The sequence below is a fragment of the Rhinichthys klamathensis genome, unplaced genomic scaffold (genome assembly GCF_029890125.1).
Source record: "Rhinichthys klamathensis goyatoka isolate OS25496 unplaced genomic scaffold, OSU_Roscu_1.1 h1tg000571l_1, whole genome shotgun sequence".
In the NCBI taxonomy this organism is placed as follows: Eukaryota; Metazoa; Chordata; class Actinopteri; order Cypriniformes; family Leuciscidae; genus Rhinichthys; species Rhinichthys klamathensis.
In genome coordinates, this window is record NW_026607037.1 from 1,980,222 (window position 1) to 1,997,929 (window position 17,708).

At 38.3% G+C, this 17,708-nt stretch overlaps 1 long non-coding RNA gene across 1 annotated transcript; it reads right to left on the reverse strand.

Moving 5' to 3' along the window:
• Positions 1–133: 133 nt before the first annotated feature.
• On the reverse strand, positions 134–16,584 carry LOC130075248 (uncharacterized). Its single transcript, XR_008805462.1, has 11 exons — positions 16,133–16,584; positions 12,630–12,734; positions 8,899–8,938; positions 8,698–8,726; positions 8,545–8,599; positions 8,409–8,467; positions 6,029–6,468; positions 5,871–5,924; positions 889–945; positions 567–651; positions 134–482 (listed from the first exon to the last, which is right to left on the reverse strand). It is a non-coding gene; the product is annotated as an uncharacterized LOC130075248 (long non-coding RNA).
• Positions 16,585–17,708: the final 1,124 nt, after the last annotated feature.

Genomic DNA, 17,708 nt, shown 5'->3' on the forward strand with positions numbered 1-17,708 from the left:
TTAAATGTAATTCTTTAATAAAATTTTTTTTTTTTTTTTTTTTTTTTTTACTGCTGCATTCAGTGACTAGAAAATGCCTTTCAAGTGTTCCTTACTTAAAATTTCTATCCATATTATAGCAACAGACGCAATGTAAATTAGTGATTAACTTTATTTCCACATTTACAAGCCAATAACTAAATGTTATAAACATTTGACTGTATAAAAGCTGTATATTACAAAGAGTCAAAGAAATTTCTCTGCACTCATATTTTTGGAAGCAAAAGCCTGGATGCGTTACGTAGTAAACAGCAAATGTTTAAAAAAAGAAATTCTCAGGTATCGTCAGCAGGATAGAGGGAGGAAGTGGAGTTTTCTGTGAGGTGGTAGTGGTTCAATGCTTTCTTGGTGGTGCTGCACTTCAAAATTCAAAGCATGGGTATATCTGGAGACACGGGATGATTTCCAGGCCTCTAACCACCTCACTTGATAGAAGGCAAATCCTGGAGAAAATATTTTTTTGGTTCATTGAAAAATCCAAAAATGTCAGACAGTCAAGTACAGTAAATTCGAGAGCTGTGTAGTACCTGGATCATTATGAGTTAGGCTCTGTGTTGACATAATCAGAGCTGCCCCGCTCATCATCACTGCTCACACTTCCACGGGATAGACCTGTTGGAGGGGAGGATCATGAAAATGAAAAATATATATATATTGAAAAGTTAGACAGATAAATCAGTACATATTGCTATTCATGTAACTGTAAAACTCAGTTCACGTAAACTTCAAGTATAGTGCTAAAGCTAATGAACTGATGTCACTTAATCATCAACATTTTGTTTGTCCACTGATTATCCATGTAAAAAAAAAACTGTTAAGTGGAAGTTAATTTTTTGAACAATCACTTACGAGAGGTTTGGTTTTGGGGGTCTGAAGAATTGCGGAAATTTTCATAATCGTGACAGTCTGTAAAAACACCACAGCATTCACACACTGTACTTAAAAATTTAAGGCAGCAACGTTTTTTACAATCAACTTGGATGTTTAAGTAATTTCAACTTAAATGTGACATATAATGCCCCTTTTCACAAGATGTAATATAAATCTATGTTGTCCCCGGCCCATATGTGTCTGAAATTTCAGCTCAAAATACCCCCCAGATCATTTATTGTAGCTTGTCAAATTTGCCCCTTTTTGGGTGTGAGCAAAAACGCTTCGTTTTTGTGTGTGTCCCTTTAAATGCAAATGTGCTACTGCTCCCCGCCACAGTTCAGAAGATGGCAGATAATTTACACGAGTTTTGGATAAAACACGCGAATCTCTCTCATCCAAAATCTCAGAAATAACCAGTAGCATAATGCAGCCTTACAGAGAGCCTCTGCAACTTTTAGACGCACCAGGACGTTTCTGAATGGTTAGTGGATACATTTATTTATGTACCGGTAGTTGTTGTGGTGTTACATTAGGGGCTTTCGCACCGGAGGAACCTTTTCATAGTTCCTAGAACTATTGGCGGAAGTTCCCGGTTTTTGGCGCGTTTGCACCGCAGGAACTGGGAACGAAACTAACTCTACGAACATATGGAAAACAGTGATAGATGGACCTCTTAACCTTACGCTGAGGAGAAAATTCAACTTGACTTTGAGGGGACAAGCCAACATGTTTATGTATTTCTGCTCAGCTAGCGACCTTGAGCATCAACCACACACGGCATATAAGCTAAACATTTTTCATTACTGTCTACTTTCTATGTATAACTATCTAATAACGTATTAGACAGGATTGTTAAACAGTTTGTAAACTAATGAAGACGGATAAATGGAGCGCTGTGTGCTCAGGCGTTCTCAGCGCCGTCAAAATAAAAGTTCCAACAACAATCGCGGCTACGCCACTTCAGAGTTCCTACTGGCGGTGTGAATGCAACCCTGATGCAACCAGGTAAACGTTCCTATGGGAACCACTAGTTATCGGGGAACCACCCTGGTGGCTAGTTCCTAGAACTAAGGGTGCTTTCACACCTGGATCGATCTGTTTTGTTCCGAAACAGATCCGAAACAGAATACTTTGTTTCGAATCAATTTAATACGTCACTCTGTTGTTCAGACCACACTGTTGTAAAGCGGTCCAAATCGCGCACCCTTCCAGGGCTTTCCTTACGTCATTACGTCACTACCTCATGCGTGCAGGTCGCGCATTCCATTGTGGGACATCGTCATGACAACAGTAGCCTAACACAAAATAAATCGCCGGTTGACTTGGTGCTACGAAGAGGTGAAATGCCTCATAGATATTTGGTCGGAACAACACATCTCCCGGATGTTGGACACAACAGATCAGCTATAAAATGAAAGAGAGGGGTTATGAACGGTCCGTCGAGCAGTGCCGCCCAAAGGCGAAAAAACTCCGACATTGATTTGTTCCGGTTCGTGGGTCGGTTGTGTTCTCACTACAAACGAACCGCACCAGGGTTCGTATGGAATCGAGCCAAGACCACCTCTTCTAGGCGGTCAATGGCGCCGCCAGGGGGTGGCCATGGCCACCCCTGGCCGACTCCTGGCCACCCCAACGGCCAGAATAAATTTTAGTAGCATCAGTTATGCATTTCATAAATAAGTCAAAAATATTCTTTAGTAAAAGAAGACGGGGCATTATGTGTCGTGACGTGCTTTTTAAGTGCCAAATGGTTACAGTATACTGTTACAGCAGCTTTTTGATGTGTCTTTGCCACGTTGTGACAAGCAGGGATGCAAACAGCGCGCTTTTCGGCGCCTCCCGCTTTTTTTTACGTCAGTCTGGGTGACAAAGTCATCTGAAGTCATTCCATAGCTTAATGTGAGGGACAGAACTCACAGAAGTCTATTTACATCATTAAAGTATATACGGAAACTCGTTTTCCCTTCTCTGCGTCTACGGCTGTCAATCATTCTCCATTCATATTCAAACAGCGCGCGCGCCTCTGAGATATATCCAGCTGCAGACCCGCAGCACCACCAGTTTCAGAACCCCAGCGCCAGAACCCCAGTGCCAGAACCGGAAGTGAGGGAGGGGCGGAATTATTGACAATGACACAAGCAAGGTTATTTTTGCAAGTATTTAAAAATATTTAAAATTGTTGCATCTTTTAAATAATATTTAGGGTATGTTTATATTACACAGTGAGTCTATAGGAATACCAGACTTACATTTCACTGCTCGTTGTATGAACTATAACTGGTATGTGACAAATAAAGAGCAAGACAGCGCTCGTGTTGTTTTAAGACAGAGTGTGCGCGCGCGGCCAGGGCTCTCTCTCTCTCTGCTCGTTAAGCGCCCTGTCATGCGCAGCAGTCATTCTATTCTACATCACTCACCGATCAAAATAGGCTTTGGCGGGACACAAATTTGCTTTGGCGGCCGCCAAAAAGCGGACGATCTGACGGGTTTTAGAAGATTAAATACAACCTGAAACTAAAAAACAGACCCGACCTCTATTTGAGACCGGCCTTTATTGACCCAAACCTGCAGCCACACCAGGCGTGTAGGCTAAAGAGACAATCGGCTATTTGGGACTCGGCTATTATTTGAAGTTTTACGGTACATTTTTATTGTTTCTTTTAAAACAATGCCGAATGTTCAAAGATTTTGGACATTATTTTACATAAAGAAAAATGCATGCTGCACATGTTCTTGTGAAATAAAGTATATTTTATATAAAATTTATTATTTATTATTTTTTTTACCATCATGACCAGGAAGTAACTCTCATAATACAATGAAACGGATAACTATATACAATTATATTACACAAAATCATTGTTTTAAAATGCTTATTGTACTATACCTTAATATATCATTATAATACGTATAAAGTATGACGTTTCGTGTGTAATAATGCCGTTTCGTGTCTAAGCAAATTACGCTCCAAAACGTTAGGTGTCGTTACTCGGTTTAGAACGTAAGCTCCGCCCCTCACTTCCGGTCCTGGCGCTGGTGTTAGAACGTAAGCTCCGCCCCTACTTCCGGTTCTGGCGCTGGGGTTCTGAAACTGGTGGTGCTGCGGGTCTGCAGCTGGATACTATTGGCGCCTCTTGGATGCACGGTAAAACTCTCTCCAAATTATATATTCACATTATAATGCATGATCTGTAGATAAAAGGCTGTAGATTTGCATAAAATTACTTTATTTTGTTGGAGTTTGTTGTTTTTAAACGACTCACTACCGTGTGCTTGCTAGATCATCACACACACATCACAGGGACTATGAATCGGCATCAAACGCACAATAACTGGAATATAAAACTGAAACAAAGGAACAAATCGCACTAGGATTTGTGCGCTCGACATTTCTTCGCTTTGTGACGTGAACTTATAAATGCGCACTTATGCAGCGCAGCGCTGCACACAGAGTCACCATGTTGCTTTGAGCACATCATTCTGCACCCGTGATGCGCATACACGCTGTGTGCGCTCTGTTTTTCATGTTATCATGGGTTTGCGCACTGAAATATTATTAAAAGCCAATATATTTTGTTATACCTAGCCTGCTCAATACATTTAAAATAAGCATAATTTAATTGTATATTATTTCTTTGTAGTGTGGGCTATATATGCACTTCTGAATTCTTGACATTAATATATAAATATAAAATTGTGAAATGTATGATTGCCTGATTGAATTTTATAAGAGGACTAATAGTAATTTGTTTTTATTAACATATTTAGATTTTATAAAATTACTGTGCAGATTTTTTCAAGAATTACTTTTTGCTGCTGATTTATACACTCATTAAGTTTATTAAAAAAATCATAGTACATTTATGTAATATTTAAAGGTGTTAACTGTAATCTTACACTGCAAAATAATAACTTAAAAAGGATTAAATTCATCACAATTATGTAAGTATCTGGAAATTTGCCACGGGGCAAGGGCCCTTATATATATATATATATATATATATATCATATAATATATATCATTATATATAATATAATATATATTAGTAGGGTCCTACTAATATCATTAGTAAGCTAACATTGAATATAACACAATAAACCAAAGTATATCAGTAGGAGTTTCCTTAAGTCTTTCTGATAGTTTTCTACAGGCCTGTTTACTACAACAGTAGAATAAAATTCTGAAATTATGGTTTATAGTTTTGGTGTGCCACCCCAAGATTTTAAGTGGCCCCATCTGGCCACCCCTATGAAAAATTTCTGGAGGCGCCACTGTAGGCGGTCTCGGCTCGGTTGTTTTGTTCCGATTCAGAGTGCGATTGTTGTGTTCACATATGACCAAACGAACCGGTCCAAAAGGGAAACGCCCCTTTGTTTCGGAACAACGTCTCCAATCGATCCAGGTGTGAAAGCACCCTAAGTTCCTTGAACTCTCCGGTGCGAAAGCCCCTATAGATTCATCTGTTTCTGGGGGATTTCCGTTGAAAATAAAATTAATCCACTGCTCTCTTGTCTCATCTGAGGCTGGGACTCTAAATATGTAGGCCTACTCATCTGTGCAGCCAACGACAGAAAAGTTTGCATGCTTTACTCGAACTTTTTCCATTGCATTAGAACTGGTTACACTGTCGCTTGCGAAAACCAAATGGCGATTAAGGGGCGGTAATATTATAAAAGGATCCCCTTCCTACGTCAGAAGGGGAGCGAAATCTGATCGGCTTATTTTTTTTACACTTGCAGAGAAAGGCTTACCAAAACAAAGTTACTTGGTTGTCACTTTTCACGTTTTGTGGGTTGGGGAGATGCACCAGGGACCCAATTATAGCACACGATTTTCATGATATGTCACCTTTAAATTAGATTAAACTGACTTTTTGAAAATGAGTTGAATCTTAAATAACTCAAGTTATGATATGTATTGCAGCTGTGCATTTATTTTCAGCATGTAGTAAGCCTACCTGAGTTGGATTCATCCTCAGAGGGACTTATCTCTTCATTTATATACGTTTTTTCTACAAAATTAGATAAAATCATCAGAAGATTCTATTTGACAATTTATTTATAATTAAACAAACGTAAATAAATTGCTATCCTTGTCTAATCTCAGATCTTTTACCTGAACTGTGGGATGAAGGCTGTGTGCCTGGGGAATCTGGAATCACAAAACTGGAAGGACAAAAAATATATATTTTCCTTCAGTTTCATATGGATATTTATTCAGATTTAGCCTAACTAATAGTTTGGAACAACTTGTGAAGATTTGGGATCAGGAATGAGTGCTCTTCTTACATGTAGTTCATGTTCGTTTCATCTTCACTGTCTAGAGAAGAATCACATATTCTGGATTATTATCCAGTCAATCTCTCATGCACACACATTTGTTCACTCACAAAGATTTTCCATGTCACCCATAACTCGGTTTCATGTGTAAGGCACAATTACAATACACTCCATAACTACTCAAAAATGTGTCATTCGATTTCCTACCATGGTCTTCGACATGAATGTTGCTTCCCTCCTCACCGTTTTGATTCACATAACTGGCTTGACTTCCAGCTACAGAGACAAAAAATGGAAATGCGTGCCTTAATAATATTACTCCTCATCACTTGCATAGCACCTTTTAGTGTATTCAAATTGCTTCACGGGTCACATTATACTGTATATATATGTATAAAAAAGGTATGGGAAAAAATTAAACAATTAAAAATGTTAATTAAATTAATTAAATAATAAGAAAAGGAAAAATAAAAAGGGGGTACAACTTTAAAATAAGATTTCATTAGTTAACATTAGTTCAAATTAACTAGCAAGAAACAATACTTCTACAGCACTTATTATTAGTTGCTGTTCATTTCAACATTTACTAATACATTTTTAAAATAATTCATGTTAATGCACTGTGAACAAGCAATACAGAATTGTATTTTTATTAATTACCATTAACAAAGGTTAATATAAAAAATATATATTTCTCATAGTTAGTTCATGTTAACGAATGCATACACTAATGGTAACAAATGTAAAGTGTTCCCCAAAAAATAAAGGAAAAATATGAAAATATTAGCAATACTTAAGAAACTCAAAATATAACTTATACACTCACCTAAAGGATTATTAGGAACACCATACTAATACTGTGTTTGACCCCCTTTCGCCTTCAGAACTGCCTTAATTATACGTGGCATTGATTCAACAAGGTGCTGAAAGCATTCTTTAGAAATGTTGGCCCATATTGATAGGATAGCATCTTGCAGTTGATGGAGATTTGTGGGATTCACATCCAGGGCACGAAGCTCCCATTCCACCACATCCCAAATATGCTCTATTGGGTTGAGATCTGGCGACTGTGGGGGCCATTTTAGTACAGTGAACTCATTGTCATGTTCAAGAAACCAATTTGAAATGATTCGAGCTTTGTGACATGGTGCATTATCCTACTGGAAGTAGCCATCAGAGGATGGGTACATGGTGGCCATAAAGAGATAGACATGGTCAGAAACAATGCTCAGGTAGGCCGTGGCATTTAAACGATGCCCAATTGGCACTAAGGGGCCTAAAGTGTGCCAAGAAAACATCCCCCACACCATTACACCACCACCACCAGCCTGCACAGTGGTAACAAGGCATGATGGATCCATGTTCTCATTCTGTTTACGCCAAATTCTGACTCTACCATCTGAATGTCTCAACAGAAATCGAGACTCATCAGACCAGGCAACATTTTTCCAGTCTTCAACTGTCCAATTTTGGTGAGCTCTTGCAAATTGTAGCCTCTTTTTCCTATTTGTAGTGGAGATGAGTGGTACCCGGTGGGGTCTTCTGCTGTTGTAGCCCATCCGCCTCAAGGTTGTGCGTGTTGTGGCTTCACAAATGCTTTGCTGCATACCTCGGTTGTAACGAGTGGTTATTTCAGTCAAAGTTGCTCTTCTATCAGCTTGAATCAGTCGGCCCATTCTCCTCTGACCTCTAGCATCAACAAGGCATTTTCGCCCACAGGACTGCCGCATACTGGATGTTTTTCTTTTTTCACACCATTCTTTGTAAACCCTAGAAATGGTTGTGCGTGAAAATCCCAGTAACTGAGCAGATTGTGAAATACTCAGACCGGCCCAGTCTGGCACCAACAACCATGCCACGCTCAAAATTGCTTAAATCACCTTTCTTTCCCATTCTGACATTCAGTTTGGAGTTCAGGAGATTGTCTTGACCAGGACCACACCCCTCAATGCATTGAAGCAACTGCCATGTGATTGGTTGATTAGATAATTGCATTAATGAGAAATTGAACAGGTGTCCCTAATAATCCTTTAGGTGAGTGTATCTTCACAAGCAAAACATCTTTTGTGACATGTTTGTATTGTAGTAATAGAGCACAATGGCAAACATTGTAAAGAAAAAAGAAAATACTATAAGGTGCTGTTTTTATTTTATTTTTACATTGCACATGAGCTGTTCGATTATTATCTCAAAGGCCATGACTGTACGTTACTCACTTTCTGAGGGAGGACAGGAGGGCAGCTTTGTGACAGTAATAGATGGTGAACTAAGTGAACTGAGGGAAGAGTGATTATTAACACACTGGAGCACAACACAGTCTGTGTGTATATCTGTGTTTGTGTGGAAACTCACTTGGCTAGTGGGTAAGGTACGCTGCTAATCCTGTGATGATCTGGATGGGGCGCATCTGAATAATAAGGGAGGATAAAAGCATGTATTTGTATGCAGATTATACAATAATTTATGGGTTTTGTTGTGTATTAGAAGAAAGGACAAATTATTTACATGTTGACTGGGGATGCCGAATCACAAATCTGTTTGAAGAGAGACAATGTTGAGCAAACATACATATACAGCTTCAAACACATTCAAACAAAAACATTCTGTAGATATATATGATAATTATTACTGATATAATAGTTTAGCAGACAAGATCCTTTATATGGCAAAATTTGTAAAACAGCTATGCAAGATTTTATTTCTTACGGTGCTGGACTAGAGTCACTGGACCTCTGAGGTATGGATGCTGTAAAGTAAATAAAATATACCCAATAAACAAACTAAATAACGTGATGATAATTTTTACAATGGATTTTAATTATTATACATTCACCTTAAAAGTTAAATAGTTTTTTACAAAGTCGGGCTGACAGAATTAGCTAATGTTTTTAATGCACGACGTGGAGGCAAAGAACCGCCCGATGTGAACCGGAGGGTGGTTGCCTCCGCGAAGTGCATTAAAATAGTTTTATGCACAACTATCTGTGAATTATCCCGCTTATACCATGGCCATTTGTTAGCATTGTTTGCAGCACAATATTTGACCGGTAAAAATTGACAGTTATTTTCCTCGGTTACGGCTTGTTAGATCTAGCGTTCTGCCCGCTTTGAATCAGACACAGAAAGTGAATTGGCCTCGTTTACACTGCAGGTCTTGATGCCCAATTCTGATTTGTTGCCTATATCCGATTTTTTTTACCGTCCGTTTACACGTTCTTTAAATTGTGACCCATATCCGAGTCATGTGTTTACACTTGACTGAAACATCGCGCATGTTTAAAGGGGTCTTCTTGTTCAGATGGACGAAGCGCAGCGAGATCTCAGGACAGGTGGGAACATACAACATGATCTCATAAAAGTGAGTAGCCTATCTATAGCACAAATTTTATTTCTCATGCCATTTATAGCCTACGCCAAAAATAGTTTTTGCTTCCATATGATACGCACTGTAAACGTGCGTATTAAACGCCATAAAGCTATATTTTTGGCGTAAATGCCACGTGAAAAAAAAATCGTGCAATAAACGCACTTTCATGAGATCGTGGCGGGCTTTAACGAGGAGCAGTGGGTCCGAAATTTTAGGATGAGCAAGCCAACCTTCGATAAGTTGTGTCCACATTCCTCTCCTACGACGACACAATGTTTCATCGGGCCATCCGTCCATCCGCAGATGCGCGTCTGGGTTTCTCTCGTCATTAAACCGCGGAGACGCAGCCTAATGCCTCGGAAAATCCGATCTGCCTGTTTACATGACAGTCGCATTGGCACATATCCGATTTACATCTGATTTATTTCCACATATGAACGAGGCCTGAAACCGATCTCGAAATATCCGAATGCATGCGTTTTTTTCCTGTTTACACTGTCATAGAACACATCCGATCTGTGTCGCATACGAGTAAAAAATCGGAATTGGGTCACATTTCACTGACAGTGTAAACGAGGCCAAAGTGACACGTGATGGCCAAGTATGGTAACCCATACTTGGAATTTGACCTCTGCATTTAACCCATCCAAGTAAGTGCACACACATTAGGAGCAGAGTAGTGAACACACACACTGCAAACGTGGATACACACCCGGAGCAGGTGCCTTGCTCAAGGACACCTCAGTCATATTCCTGCCGGTACTGGAATCGAACCAGCAACCTTTGGGTCACCAGTCCAACTCTGTTACCATTAGGCCATGACTGCCCCTCTAAAGCCGCGTTTCCACCGCAATTACCAGGAACTTTTTGTCCCAGGAACTTTTTTCATAGGAACTTTTTTTGCCCTAGAACGGTTGCTCACTGCGTTTACACCGTGGACTAAAGTACCGGGAAGATTAGTCTGGTGACGTTGAACTGCGTGCGACTGCTCCTCCCAGTCTGCGCGTACTTGTTTTGAGTTTTAAAGGTTCTCTAAGCGATCCTGGGTGACGTCACTTCTTGTTGACGTTCGAACTATTGCCAAACAAAACGGAGGCTAGCTAGACCCTCCCTCCTCCTCATCCGCACACTAACCCCCCAAACCACACCCCCAAACCCTTCTTGTCGGTCATTGGCTGGAACAGTTTGTTATGTTTTGGGGAGCGGGTCGCTGCAGTTTGTTTTTGGTGCTGTTTGTGAAGCATGGGCTGTCTACAGAGATCGCGTTTCTTTACAGTGTGTTCAGGGGACAGGCAGCCAGCGGATAGTGAGGAGATGTTTGCTGTATGTGACAAAAAATGTTTTGGCCTAAAAAACACATGACATCGCTTAGAGCACCTTTAAGTATTGAGGAGATTCAAGCTGTGCTGTTTTTGTGTGCGATCTATTGGTTTACTAGACAACGTTTGTTATCAGCTATAGCGGACATGACCGTGAGATGGATGGGACGAACGCGCGCCATCCGGCAGAGAGAACAAGGTAAAAGAACCAATCAGCATGTTCAGCGCACAAGTCCCACCCCGAAAGTTCCTGAACTCTGAAAAAGTACTACCTCGCCAGCAGGGACTTTCTGGGGGGGAAATTTTTACCCGGAACTTCATTTAGACCCTGGTTCCTGCGGTGTAAACACACGGAGTACCACCCCAAAGTTCCTAGTTCCTGGGGAAAGTTCCTGCGGTGGAAACGCGGCTTAAGATAGAGGGGCACTATAGATAAACATTTATTTGAATGAGTAAATTATAGCATTTATTTGAATTAATTATCAAAAGAGAGAGAGATGAAAGATGCGTAACCTTGTCTGTTCAGCGTCTCTCTCTCTCTCTATTAAACAACGGAGCTGTGAGTTTAACTAATTAAGAATAGCGCTGTAAATATAATGTAGTGAGTCAGTTTTATGTTATATTCTATATTTTATCAATAAAATTCGCGGGGCAGCGTTGATAAATTTCTGTGCTCCTGAATGTTTCTGTGTGTGCGCAGCATGATCTCCGCTCTCTGTGTGCTAGTGACGTGTGTGTGCGCTTCAATTAAGTTTTTTGGCTTTTAGTATTAATATTTTAGCCTCACTGTAATCTAGTGTGCTCCAAAACAATGACAAAATTCGCATTTAGAAGATATACACGTTCAAAACTTAATCTCTCACTTGGAGAGGATCACATGGATCAATGATTCTGATGACATCACTCTGATGACAATCAACTATGACAACACTCAGCTTCTCATCAGATTTTCTGTCCAATCAAATGCTCTCTAGAATCTAAAGCGTCCATCCCTTATACATTAGAAATAGATGCTGAAGCTGCAGCTAAAATCGGTCATTTGTTCACACATTTACTATTTTCTACACGGTATATGGCACATAGTGAACTATATAGGGGATAGGGAACGATTCAGACAGTGTAAATATACTTTTCATTGGGGCGAATAAAGTCTGGTTTCACATTAGTCGCAGAGCACAGTCTGCTCCGGTCCAGAGACACAGTAGCAGATCATATGCACGAGTCGGCGCAGACCACAAAACATATCGGACCCATTTGAATTCTGCACAGAATGCTGTATTTTAAAGCGATATGGAGGAGATTAGGAGGAGAAACGGTTAGAGATTCGGAGGGAACTGCAGCCTTACCGAGCGCAACAGATCTGGCTGAGCTGTGATATAAACAAAACGCTACTGGCTACTTTAAAAAAAGGGGAGGAACTGTTTGATATGTCCTGCCCTGTCCTCCTGTTCCAGTGGAAATTACATCAACGTGTAGCATTATTGAATAATGCTACACGTTTCAAGGCAATTCAGTGGGCCAGTTTAATTGCACACCTTTCAGCCAATCAGAATCGAGTATTCAGACAGACCATGTGTAGCAGAGTCTGACTAACAAATCTATCTTATAACTCTTCCTTATAGGGTCATTTGAGAGTTGTGCGAAGTCAATACATTTTGTTTAATCACAACACATCCTTTTTAACATGAAGCTTTGACGAGACAATTTAAAAAAAATTATTATTATAGATAAAGAGAGTTTGGAGGTCTTACTTGGTTGTTTATACCGCCAGCAGTATGTACAAAGACTGGTTGCCAGTATGATTGACAGGAAGAGAGCCCCGCCTACCACAGACAGCAGTGAAGTGGAGTCCATAACTGAGAAGACAATATGAGAACATCGATTATAGTATTAGGCCATAACGGAGAGCAACAACCCTCTTTTGAATCTGTGGTTTCAGGTTAGTATGACTAACACAGAGAAATGTTTGCTCATTTTGCACAAATGAAGCAGCAGCAAATGAAAGGTTTGGTGAACTCATTTAATTTGGTTTATATGAAACTGACCTATTTTAATTATACAAATGAAACAACAGTGAGATGATTTGTTTAGGTGCTCTTTCTTGTAGCGACACAAATTTTAAGAAACAGCTGAAGATCCAGATCTTCCATGAGCTCTTTAAAAACATTACTCATAATTTATTTTTCCCCCTAAATATATACTTCTTAAATTTGAAGAACTACATGCTTTAATTTCCACCATGCACATTTATATCCCTTAACTAGCTTGCATCTCTCCGGATACTTTGTGTACACAAATAAATAAGCCTTATTTTTAAGATTTACGCAAATGTAATTAATAGTCCATCAATCCATCAGATTGAATTGAATAATCCTTACGTATTTTGAGTAATTGACACAATCCTTAATCAATTAAAATACATAAGGATTATTCAATTCGATTTGATGGATTTTTACTATTAATTAAATCACATAAATCTTAAAATAGGCTTAATTGTTTTTAAAATGTGTCTCTTTGTCTTTCAGAACTTCTAACGGTGCTGTTGATTTGACTAATCGTTTGCTTGTACACTAAACAAATCCTATTCTTAATCGGTGTCATCTTGTTTTCCAGTAAAAACATCTCACCTTCAATAAAAAAAAAAGTAGGAGTCGTTTTTCGAGAAAACATATCTTGGAAATAAGATTGTTTCTTCAACTAGGACAGTTTTAGCCCAAATCCCAATTTTTAAACAAAATGTGTACAATCCAGGTTCTGTTTTAGCTCTGTGATCTTTTAGACAAAACAAAAATGAGTCTAATTTGACTTTTGACAATGTCAAAATAAACAATAATCATATAAAGAACTCTCACCTGTGTCATGTCTATTGCATCTCAAATAGTGTATTGTGCTTGATAGCGTTTTGTGGAAATTACATTTGAAATATTTTTGCAATAAAATGAACTCCCCGCCAAACTCCCTGCTAAAGATTATTTTATAGCTATAGCATTTTGTGCATCATAAATTCACAAAGATAATTATTTTTACAATTTGACACATTATTAAACTGTATTATTAAACACTAATCTGGATAAGTGATATTTATCTTGATTTCTCTTTATTCACACATCACATGTCTGATTTCGCTCTTCACTGATACCGTTGCCTTCATGATAAACAAATAACACATTTTAGGGGGAAAAAACTCTTTGTTTAGATTTTTATAGTTTCAAAATGTAATTCTCACATTTTTATAATGTATTTTTTCATGTTTTAGGTTTAGACAAGGGTAAAAAAAAATCTACTGGAATCTACACGCAAAAAAGAAACTTGATATGCATAAATATAAATTATGAAAGTGTGATAAAGTTTTCAAGACCGTTTTAATGTGACCACATAACAATAAATGAAGCTAAAAGCTAAAGTTAGTACTCAATATGTTAGTTTTAATAGAAATCTGGGACATGAAAGCACAGAAATTGAGCAAACTCCTGTAAAGGTATTTTATGAGATATTTGGCCTAAACAGCACTGTGTGTATATATATATATATATATATAGACACACACACATATACATACATACATACATATATATATATATGTATGAATGTATATGTGTGTGTGTCTATATATATATATATTTATACACTGCCATTCAAAAGTTTGGGATCGGTAAGGTTTTTTGTTTTTAAAAGAAGTCTCTTATGCTCACCAAGGCTGCATTTATTTAAAAAGAAAGAAAACAAACTGTAATATTGTCAAATATTATGACAATTCAAAATAACTGTTTTCTATTTGAATATATTTGAATATATAATTTATGATAATTTATGCAAAGCTGAATTTTCAGCATCATTACTCCAGTCTTCAGTGTCACATGATCCTTCAAAAATCATTCTAATATGCTGATTTGCTGATAAAAAACCCCATTAATTATTATTATAAATCTTGAAAACAGTTGTGTACATTTTTTTTTCAGGATTCTTTGAACGCCAGTGTATATATATATATATATGTGTGTGTGTGTGTGTGTGTGTGTGTGTGTGTGTGTCAGCTAATTTAACAGCATTACGTATAACACTCGGATAGAAAACAAACTCCTGATTACCTCAGCATGAATCACTGTGTGCATTTTAGTGGAAATAGGCTTTTCTTCTCTGTAACATTTCAAAAAATCTCCCCGAGAAGTCAGCTCTTTTCAAATGATATGTTTAGCTGATTTTAATGTCAAATTCTCAATCTGCGAGATTTCACACGGCATCACCTTTCTTGCAAGTTTTACACACCTTTATATATATGCGCGTGTGTGGCTGTCTGTGGTTGCATTCAGTGCCAGGAAACGGATTTCCTGTATTTTGCAGTTAGACGAGGAGAAAAAAAAACGACATATTATGAGAGGTTTGGGCCTCTCTTAATCCTAGAGCTGTCAAGTTATAGAGAACTACTACCCAGAACCCCAAAAAGCAGGTCGGATGGCCTACACTTTCTTATTTTAAGTACATGTAAATTTGGCATGTTCTTTGACACCCAATACTGTATTATGGTGATTTTGACAAATCAAATCATGAACTCATAATGAACAAATCATGACCTCATCCAACACAACAGGACTACTAATTTATAAGCATAAAATTATTAAAGTATTCGTATAACTCCAATACATGATCTACTGCATGCATTGAGAAAAGGTGCAAGAGAAAAAAACTAAGAGCATGAATGTAATTGGCTTGACAAAGGAAATTGAGTGTAATAACGAGGTTTTATTTGCGGTTGAAGACATTTTGACCCTTTGATCATTATCAAACTACAGCCACTTAACAAGCCAGCAATACGGTATCAGTCAGTTTGTGACTGAGCTAGTAAATTAAACTTCGAAATAATGTGATGTATGAACTAAACATTTTTATATTTTCTTACTATGAAGTCCACACCTAAAGTTAAGGAAAGTCACCATTCAAATTCATTTTTGTCCTGATAGATGTTTTAAGCTCTTCACGTTGGTGCTCAATAGCATGTTACTTGCACAGAAGAAAACCAAAGGTGTTGACAGTAAAGTTTGGACTGCAAAGTTCCTCATCTCCACTGATCAAGAGCGGCAGATCGCATAGGATCTCTAGAGTTTGTGGCGTTTCAGTTTGCAGAAATAAAATGTAAATGAGTATTACTTTACTCAAACTCAAGCTCTCTGTATCGTATCACAGAAAACGTCAAGAGTATTCCACATAAAAGTATGCCACAGTTTTACTTGGAGAACAGAAAAAGTAAAAAGCTTACCTATCAGAAGCAGCAGTCAAGTCAAATCAAGACACCACACTTTCTGCTCAGCAGAAACCTGCAACCAAACTGGAGACCAGTTCACACGCACGCTGTAGATGGTAAAAATCACACCTAACTCACAGCTCACTATGAAGGTGCCACCATTTTTTATTCTTCCTCCCACACAAATCACTACTTGTTCCTCCGTTTTCTAAATGACCTCCCAGCCCAAACTTGAACAATCCCAGTAGTCAGTCTATTAATACGCTCATATCTGCTGAGAGGTTTTATCAATTCATACGAGCCGTTGAGGTGCGTCCTGATCTACAGGGCCTTTGCTGCAAAGAACTTCACTTTTAGGTTTCTCTCCTCGCTGCACTTGCTCTCTGCCTCCTCATAGGCTCATTGAAAGCGCTGTTCCATCACTTGCACCAGTCAGCATCTTTTCTCCCCCCTTTTCATCTCTTTAACTGGCTGCTCTCTGGCTCATTTCACCTCCCTTCCTTATCTCGTCTCTTATATCTGCAGGTTCGCTTTCTTGCTCTTCTGTTGTCATGCAGATTTGATTGCTTGTTTTAGTTTTCCTAGTTTCTTAATTGTTATCATTTGTCAGATGTTAGAGAACATTTAACACGGTCCACGGACCACTAAATGAGCATGGGTAAAAGACGAAGTCAATAAGGCCTGATTTTCCGTAAAACCTGTTTTCAAACATAGATTATTAAAAGTGCTTTTTAAACTGAAAAGATCGAGATTCATTAGGCTGAGAATTTGAGCACATTAGAACAAAATCATAAGTTTTTAAATGTCAAATAATAATAATAACTGGTCATTTTAAAAGACAATAGTCATGCTTTATAATGTTCCACAATAAAGTTACACACAAGTGTTTCCCCTGCAGTTTCATGAGAAATTAATGAGTCTTAAATTCAAATTAAACATTTCAAATTAAAAACTGTCTGTGTAGAGCCGTAAGAGTTAACTGCGCCTCATTTATGGCGGACAGTGAGTCATAATTTCTCAGTCTTGCCTCCCACTCTTGTGGTGTTCTTGTAGCCTACACAAACACAATTGACGGGAATGACATATAGGTACAAGTATATTCTCACATGCACAACAACATCCACCAAATGCTCCACTGCACGGAGAATGCATGTTTCGATTCAGGCTCTTCGGTTTTCATAATTCATTCACGAGACTAATTTTCACAGCAAATTTACCAAACAGGCTTGCATCTCTATATCCCACCTACAAACAGGAAACCACAGCAACTGAAAAACCTTATGATCGTCATCGTTGCCACTGCAGAGAGAAAGAGAACGCAAACATGCAAGAGACAGAGAGAAAGATATAAAGAAGTTTTAAAAAAGACTTGCCATTATTAAGATATGCTGTAAGTAGAAATAAAGAGAGTAACAGATTTAAAGACTCAAAAAGACACAAATAAGATTACATTTCTAATTTAATATTTAGAAAAGTTACAAAACAAGATTAGCAAGCAAGTTTGTAAATGATGTCAAAAGTATCGCCTGGGAAACAACCACAGCAGAAGGAATGCACTAAAAACTGACTTCGTTTAAAAAAGAAAAGAAAA